This window comes from Dama dama, chromosome 1, assembly GCF_033118175.1.
Source record: "Dama dama isolate Ldn47 chromosome 1, ASM3311817v1, whole genome shotgun sequence".
In the NCBI taxonomy this organism is placed as follows: Eukaryota; Metazoa; Chordata; class Mammalia; order Artiodactyla; family Cervidae; genus Dama; species Dama dama.
The window spans coordinates 9,488,419-9,497,967 of record NC_083681.1 but is presented as its reverse complement, the minus strand read 5'-3'; positions in this window follow the sequence as shown (position 1 = coordinate 9,497,967).

The following is a 9,549-nucleotide window of genomic DNA, read 5'->3' as shown; positions in this document are numbered from 1 at the left end:
GAATGTTTACCTGAGATGTTACTGGTGCTAAAAGAGACTGTTATTTTATGCAAAGAAGATATTGGTTAACAAATGTTGATAAACTAGTTTCTTTGGTGATTAAAACGTAGTGTTTTGAACATTTTTGTTACTTTATAGTCATGTTACTTTATAGTCATATAGATAGTTACAGGGACTTCCCCAGTGTCTCAGTGGTAAAGAGTTCACCTACCAAGCAGGAGGCGCAGTTTCAGTCCCTGGGTCAGGAAGATCTTCTGGAGAAGGAAATCGCAATCCACTCCAGTATTCTTGCCTGGGAAATCCCATGGACAGAGGAGCCTGGCAAGCTACAGACCATGGGGTCACAAGAGCCAAACATACTTTGTGACTAAACAGCACTCCAGATTAGTGTTTTTGCACATAATGTCATTTTTCCATGGGCATATTATTGATATTAAGCAGAAATTGCTTATATAACAGTTCTCAATAATAAAGCCTCAAAATATATAAAGCAAGAACTAATAGGTCTACAAATAGAAATAAATTGACAATATATGGTCTATTAGTCATATATAGACTAGTAGATTAGTCTTATAGACAATATATGACCTAATAGTTATATATAGAACAATCATTGGAGCAGGAGCCAGCAAACTGGGCCAAATTCTGCCTGTGGCCTACTCTTCAATGAAAAGTGAGTTAAGAATGGCTTTTACATCTTAAAACAGTTGTGAAAATTAAATAAAAAATTGGTACAAAGACCATAAGTGGCCCACAGAGCCTAAAATATTTACTATTTACTCTTCAGAGGGAAAAAAAAATGCTGACCCATACACATACCTTTATAAGCATACCTGAAATATTAAAATGTCAGTCAAAGAGGATCTCATAATGGTTTGTTAGTAAATGATGAAATATGCTGCTTTATCTACTTGTGTTGTAATGTATTCATCAAAGTCTATTTAATTTTCCTCTTTCTGAGCATGTAAAAAAATAGCACTTGTCAAATTCTTCTACACTTAAGGGCCATGTAACTGACTATGAGAGTGTTATAAACATTTCTGTACATCAGTTGACACTCTTCCAACTGATATGTCTATGCCCCCCCCTCCTTGAATTGTAATCAACTTTAATGACCCATTTATAACTATTAGAATGCAGGAGAAACAATGATGAGTAACTGTCATGGCAAAGATTAAGAAAAAAAAAGCCTTTCTCTGTTTCCACTTAACTCTCTCTGGTCACTTGCCTTCAGCGTGACCCAACTGGAGGTCTGACTGGAGAGCCTCATGCTGTGAAGAATCCAGATCACGTGTAAAGGCGACAGTTCCAGCTGACAATCAGCAGCAGCAGCCAGATACATGCACAGAGACAGTCATAATTTCAGCCCTGAGCTTTGAAGTCATCAAGTCTTAACAACTGAGGCTATAGACTTTGGGGGCCAGGACAAGCTAATGTATCCTGTGAGAATACCTGCCCCACAGAATCTGTGAACATAATAAGATGGTAATTTCATACTACTAAGTTTGGGGGTAGTTGGTCATGCAGCTGTAGTGACTAGATCAGTTATCAGTGGAATAGAGGTAGGAGTTATACATGCCACTTTGATAATTAGCCATAAATCCCACCTACTCTTAAGTTCTCTTCCGTAATGACTCTCTCATAGCAGGAGGTTTGGCAGGCATACTGATAAGACAAAAGGTGCCTGGATTTTTGAGTGGCCACCTGGAGAAGACTGGCCCATGAGTTTTCCTTGACCCACATTAGACTCATACATAAGTGAAAAATAAACCTTTACTGTGCTGAGCCCCTGATATTTGGATTAACAGCCCATCCTATCTTACTAACACAAATACATTTTTGGACTTTAAAAGATGAAGCTAAGGCAGAATTTAAAGAATTCAGCTTTAAATTCATGTATTACAAAAAGAGAATGGTGAAAAATTAATGATGGAATTACTCATCTCACGGTGTAATAGAATCAAAAGCAAAATGATACCAAAGAAAGTAGAAGAAAATAATAACAGAAAGTAAAGGAATAAAATCCAATGTAAAAATATACAATAAAAGCCCAATTTTTTAAAAAAAATTAATGAATGTGATAAACCTAATGCAAGACTTACCTAAAAAAGGAAAGGGAAAAAAAAATTTCAAAAGAGAATATCACTGTACCTCTTACAAACACTAAGAAATAGTGAAAAGCTATTATAAACAGTTATAACCATATGAAAGTTACAGAAGTCCTAGAAAAGTACAGCTTATCAAAACTAACACAAGAAGATATGTTTTACTAGTCCTACATTATTAAAGAACTGAATCAGCATTTAAAACTGCCCCACAAAGAAAACATTACCAAATGACTTCAACATTTCAAGAAACAGAGTCCAGTCTGAAACTAACTTAACCACAGAATAGTAAAAAAAAAAAAAAGGGGGGGGGGAGCGGGATATTTTCCAATTACTTCCATAGTCTCAATATCAAAGCAAACTAGGCAATGTAAGAAAAGAAATTTCTAGGCTAATCTTCCTTACTACTATTCATGTAACTTCAGAAGTCCATCCAGAAGCTCAAATACATACAAGCAAAACAAAAGCATAAATATCTAAGTATCATGTACATAATGAACAAATTGACTTTATCCTAAGACTGTAAGGGGAATTTAATATTAAAAAATCAAGCAAGGTATTTTGCACCAAAGAAATGATGCTTTCAAACTATGGTGCTGGAGAAGACTCTTGTGAGTCCCTTGGACAGCAAGAGATCAAACCAGTCAATCCTAAAGGAAATCAACCCTGAATATTCATTGAAAAGACCTATGCTGAAGCTGACACTTCAATACTTTGGCCACTTGATGAAAACAGCCAATTTATTGCAAAGGATCCTGATGTTGGGAAAGATTGAGGGCAGAAGGAGAGGGCAACAGAGGATGAGATGGTTGGATGGCATCAGTGACTTAATGGACATGGGACTCTGGGAGACAGGTAAACTCTGAGAGATAGTAAAGGACAGGGAAGTCTAGTGTGCTGCAGTCCATGAGATTGCAAAGAGTCAGAGGCAACTGAATTACTGAACAACAATTTGGTGCATTAATAATTTAAAGGAAAATGCTCAAAAGATCAATCATCTCTTAATTCCTGGTATTTTTTATTCTAAGTGAATAATTAGGGATTTGAATGAATATTTTTATAGATAATCTAAATTTTTCACCAATTTTTCTGTTTATTCCCTTTGCCATGTGACTGTAGTTTCTCCTACTAAAGAGGTGAAGTCGATTTTCTCATCTTTTGATTCTGAGGTTAGCTGTGTGACTTGCTTCCACAAGAGGTATTAGCCGATAAGATCACATCAAAAGTTGGCAAATGTGGTTCTGCATTTTTACTTCCTCTTCTGGCTCTTCTTCAAACATGCCAAGAGCGCTTCTGCCTTCCAACCTTTGGTCATCCTGCTCCGCCCACCTGAAATGCCCCTGCCTGTAGATGTCTTGACAGCTGACTCAGTTCCATTCAGTTCAGCTGCTCAGTCGTGTCCCAGCATCAGGGTCTTTTCCAATGAGTCAGCTCTTTGCATCAGGTGGCTGAAGTATTGGAGTTTCAGCTTCAATATCAGACCTTCCAATGAACACCCAGGACTGATCTCCTTTAGGATGGACTGCTTGGGTCTCCTTGAAGTCCAAGGGACTCTCAAGAGTCTTCTCCAACACCACAGTTCAAAAACATCAATTCTTTAGTGCTCAGCTTTCTTCACAGTCCAACTCTCACATCCATACATGACTGCTGGAAAAACCATAGCCTTGACTAGATGGACCTTTGTTGGCAAAGTAATGTCTCTGCTTTTTAATATGCTCTCTAGGTTGGTCATACCTTTCCTTCCAAGGAGTAAGCGTATTTTAAATTCATGGCTGCAGTCACCATCTGCAGTGATTTTGGAGCCCAGAAATCAGCTGACTCCTTGCCTTCAAATTCACATCTGAGCTTTTAATTGTTATCTCACCAGAGAAGCCCTTTCTGAATATTAAAGTTAAAAATGTGTATCCAATGAAACAAATTCAGGACATCACTCCTTATCCTGTTTTCCCAGTTGTCTTTATAGCACCAGTTGTCTTAATGCTGATTTTGTTCATTGTCTGTCTTCCTGACTGGATTATTGAGTACAGGGATTTTTTCTATTTTACCAATGAATTTTTAGTTCATAAGAACTAATGCCTGACATGTAGTTAGCACTCAAGAATTATTGACCACATCAAAAACATGCCTTGGGTCTTACCAATTCAACCACTTTACTCTTTATTAATTTAGCAAAATATAATGCACCACAGAACCTGACACTTGTTGGGGGCAAGAGTGACAAAGTGAGGCAAGACTTAAAGTTGGTAAAAGTTGGGATGGTTAACTTAAAATATAGTTACATGCATGCCAAGTCTCTTCAGTAGTGTCCAATTCTTTGAGACTCTGTGTATCGTAGTCTCCCAGACTTCTCTGTCCATGGGATTCTCGAGCCAAGAATACTGGAGTGGGTGCCATGCCCTTCCAGGCTATCTTCCCCACCCAGGGACAGACCTGGGTCTCTTGCACTGCAGGCAGACTCTTTACCTTGTGAGCTACCAGGAAAGCCCAAAATGTAGGTAAGGGAGGGCATAATCAGAAAGTGTTTAACCATAGAAAGTACATACTTGCCATTTGTCTTTACAGCTATCCTACACACTGAGAGAATTACAAATTGATCATTCATAAAAAGTCATATTAAGAAATAGACATGATAGATAAATTTTAGACAAATTGAAAAAAAATTTTGAATGAAGAACTTGAAAGATATAATGAGTCAGAAACCTAAGCATGGATGAAGCATTAGTGAGTAATAATCACAATGTTCAAGGAAGAAATGGAGAATCTTCACTCAAATAAACTGTATATATGCAGGAGAGGAAAAGTACAGAAGTATCTAGATACAGATACTCAATGTACAGTGACCAAAGAAACCCAGAAATTAATGGGACAGGGAAATGTGTAAAACTACCTAATTCTATAGCCAAAATATTCAGATATTGAGAATGAACTTGTTTATTACTTGTTACTGAACATGTTGTTCAATAACTAGGCAGATGATGAAGAATTTGTAGTTATAATATGGTAATGGCATGTAACAAATGCAATTGGAAACACAAGTAATATATGCTCAGCAAAAGCTGAATTCTGAGAATTACTTTCAAGAAAGTGACTCCATATGTACAGCAGTCTTGTCCATACCACACAGATGATTTCATAGCATTAGTAGAATGCCTATGACTAGATGTTCAAAAAAGAAGAAAAAAAAAAAAGCAACTATGTAAAACAGGATAAATAGCTTGCCTAACTGAGTCTAAATTAGTCTAAGCTATTTTTAGTCTGTGATTTGGCCCTAGAAGCTCCTTGGGAATTGGAGGGAAATATGAAGATAGAAAACTTGTTTTTTCCCAGCTGAATGAGACCAAAATATTCCTGAAATACAGTTTAAAAGGTTTTCTGTTCCAAAGATAACTCAGTTTCTGTCAGTCACAGAGAAAATTTAAATGTGGAAAGTTTATTATTATAGCACAATATTTCCTCCAGTGAGCCCTCTCCAGGGTGACCACTGACTCCTGTTATATGTAGTAGGAACAGACAGGGATGTAAACTCTATGAGATATTAAACATCTGTAAGTTTGACTAAAAATCTGGTTATGTTCAGTTTTGGAAAAAATTCTTCTGAATTTTGTTTGGATATCCCTGGCCACCCTCTCAAATACAACTCCAGATGGTTGTCAGTCCAACATTACTTTTCCAGTGTATTTGTTTAAAATATATTGATAGTTTCTGGCCAGCATTTAAGGAGTTTGGGGGGAAAAAAATTGAGTCAGTTCGTGAGGTGGATGAATCTAGAGCCTGTTATACAGAGTGAAATTAGAGGAAAAAAATATTTTATATTATTGCATATATATGGAATCTAGAAAATTAGTAATGATGAACCTATTTGCAGGGCAGGAATAGAGACGCAAATGTAGAGAACAGACTTGTGGACACAGCAGTGAGAAGGAGAGGGCAGGCCAAATTGAGAGAGTACCATTGAAACATATACATTACCATATGTAAAATAGCTAGGTAGAAGTGGCTGTAAAACACAGGGAGCTCAGCCCAGTGCTCTGTGATGACCTAGAGGGGTGGGATGGGTGAGAGGTGGGGGGAGGTTCAAAAGGGAGGGGACATATGGATACTTATGACTGATTCACCTTGTTGAATGGCAGAAACCAACACAACAATGTAAAGCAATTAAAAATAAAAACTTAAAAGAAAATTTAAAAAAATAATAAAAAGGAAATAATGCCTGAAAAAAAAAAAGTCACCCTAACAACAAGGAAAAGGCTGAGCAAACTGAAAATTCAACAACTCTTCTTAGATCCATAAGACAAAAGAGGTCACAGGGCAAAGCGTTTCTCCCTTAAATTGGAGAGACTGAGGAGCGAGTACAGAGAACCATACTCATTGGAGCAGAAATGTCCATGGGAACCAGTGGTGGAGAATTAAACCCTAAAGTGCAATTAACAAATGCTGGAGGCTTGATATGGGCCATCTGAAAGATTAAAACTCTAAAGAAGCCAGTGACCAGGAGGCCCTCACATGTCTGTGAAGTTTACCTTCTGAAACTCTACCAGGTTCTCATGGTGAATATAAGAGAAAATCTCCCAGTACTTCATGCAGAGGAAGTGGAGAGGAAACCATTTTTAAACTATTCTAGAACGTTCTTTTATTCTTGATAAGCTCTGCCCTCAGGAGAAACTAGTTAACCAGGGCTCAAATCAATAAAATAAGAAATGAAAAACAAATTACAACAGATATCACAGAAACACAAAGGATTATAAGAAACTCCTAAAGGCAACTATTAATATATGCCAATAAAATGGACAACCTGAAAGAAATGACAAATTCTTAGGAAGCCGCAAACTCCTAAAACTGAACCAGGAAGAAATAGAAAATATGAACAGACCAATCTCAAGTACTGAAATTAAAACTGTGATCCAAAAACTCCCAGCAAATAAAAGTCCAAGACCAGATGGCTTCACAGGCAAATTCTACCAAACATTTAGAGAAGAGATAATTGATGAGAGAAACTGGAAGACTAGCAGAAAATATCTTCTACAACTAAAAATATAAAGAACCACAATGAAGTAGGAGGAGCAGAGACAGATACAGTCAAGACCCCATACCCTCTGTGGGCAACCCACAATTGGGAAGATAATTACAATTACAGAGATTGCACCCAAGGATCAAGGGGTCCAACCAGCACACCAATCTCACCAGTCTGGGGTTCTGCACCAGAAAGATGAACCTCCAAAACAATTTGTTGAAGTCCAGTGGAGCTTCCTTTCAGGGAAACCAGAGGACTGTGGGAAAATTCCACTCTTAAAAAACACATAGAGTCTCACGTGACTGAGGACCCAGGAAAGAAGGAATAATTTGAAAGCAGCCTAGGTCAGACCTACGTGCTGATCATGGAGAGTCTCCCAGAGAGACAAGAGGCAATAGGAACTCATCCTGAGGACATGGACATTGGTGGCACCTATTTGGGGGAGCCTGTTCTATCATTTGGACCCAGGTCCTGGCAACTGCCATTTTGGAATCTCCTGCTATCTTATTAGCACTAGGACCCAACCACATCCACTAGCCTGTCAATACTAGGATGCTCACCAATATTGGGACACTACAGACCAAGACACTAGCTGTGTGGAGACACAGTCCTACCCATGAACAGGCCTACTGCCTTAAGAACTGGTGAGCCATACTGTGACCCTGCCTTGTCCACCAGACGGCCCAGAACCAGGTCCTATGCACTAGTGCACTAGCGTTAGTCCAAGGATCAGCTTCACCCACCAGTGGGTATGCACCAGTTTGGGGATATCTCTGAACCTGCAGTCAATTGTGTCAGGAACTGGTCCTCCCCACCAGCAGGTTGAAACCAGATTCAGCACCACCAACCCCACAATCACCCACTCCATAACCCAGCTTCGTCCAGTAGGACAGCACTAGCCCTCGGACTCCAAGAACCTCACAGCCAGCAACCTCATGACCTAGCCCTGCTCACCAGTGACCAACAGCCTCTGCACAAGTCAAGGCCTGGCAACCAATCAGATGGGGGTCACCCATGCCAGCCAGGCCACCTATAGTTAGCCCTCCAAAGCAGAAGGACCCATGAAGCACAAATAGAGGGCACTCCTAAAATATAAAGCTCTGGTGACCAGAGGGAAGTTCACTGCTGGGACATATAGGATATTCTCTACAAAAGGCCACTTCTCCACACTTACCAAATACATAGAAATAAAAACAACAGTTTAGGCAAAATGAGGTGAGAGATGAATATGTTCCAAACAAAGGAACTAGACAAAGCTCTAGGAGAAGAAGTAAGTGAAGTGGAATTAAGTGCATCTACCCAATAAAGAGTTCAAGGTATGGATCATAAAGATGTTCAAAAAACTAAGGGAAGAGTATATTAACAGACTGAGAAATTAAAAGAATACAATAAATGAAAAATACACTAGAAAGAAATAACAGTGACTTATGGACTGAAAGTGAGCGGTGGAAAAAGATATTTCATACAAATGTAAATGACAAAAAAGCAGAGGTAGTAATACTCATATCTGATGATGTAGACTTTAAAACTGGAGAAGGAAATGGCAACCCACTCCAGTATTCTTACCTAGAGAATCCTGTGGACAGAAGAGACTGATGGGCTGCTGTCCATAGGGTCGCACAGAGTCGGACATGACCGAAGTGACTTAGCATGCATGCATGCATTGGAGAAGGAAATGGCAACCCACTCTGGTATTCTTGCCTGGAGAATTCCAGGGGTGGAGGAGCCTGGTGGGCTGCCATCTATGGGGTCACACAGAGTTGGACACGACTGAAGTGACTTAGCAGCAACAGCAGCAGCAGCAGACGTTAAAACAATGTCTATAACAAAAGACAAAGAGGGGCATTATGTAATGATACAGGAATTAACTAAAAAAAAAAAAAGTTAGCATTTGTTAACATATATACACTTATTATAGGAGTACCTAAATACACAAAGCAAATGTTAACAGACCTAAAGATAGAAATTGACAATAATGTGATAATAATAGAGAACTTTAACATCTCACTTACATCAATGGACAGATCATTCATAGAGAAAATTAGTAAGAAAAGAATGGTCCAACTACACATTAGACTGGTCTAACTAAGAAAACTGGTCTAACTACACAGTAGACCAGTTGGCTTAATAGAGATCTACAGGACATTTCATCCCAAGTCAGCAAAATACACTTTCTTTTCAAGTGCACATAGGACATTCTTCAAGATAGATCACATATTGGGCTGCAAAGCAAGTCTCAACAAATTTAAGTGGCTAGAAGTCATGTTAAGCATCTTTTACAACCTCAATGAAATAGTATGAAATAATAGAGATTAATTACAGAAAGAAAAGTGGGGAAAACACAAATATGTGTAGACTAAACAACATGATACTAAAAAGCAATGGGTTAATAAATAAATCAGAGAGAATCAGAAAATACCTCAAAAAATTGAA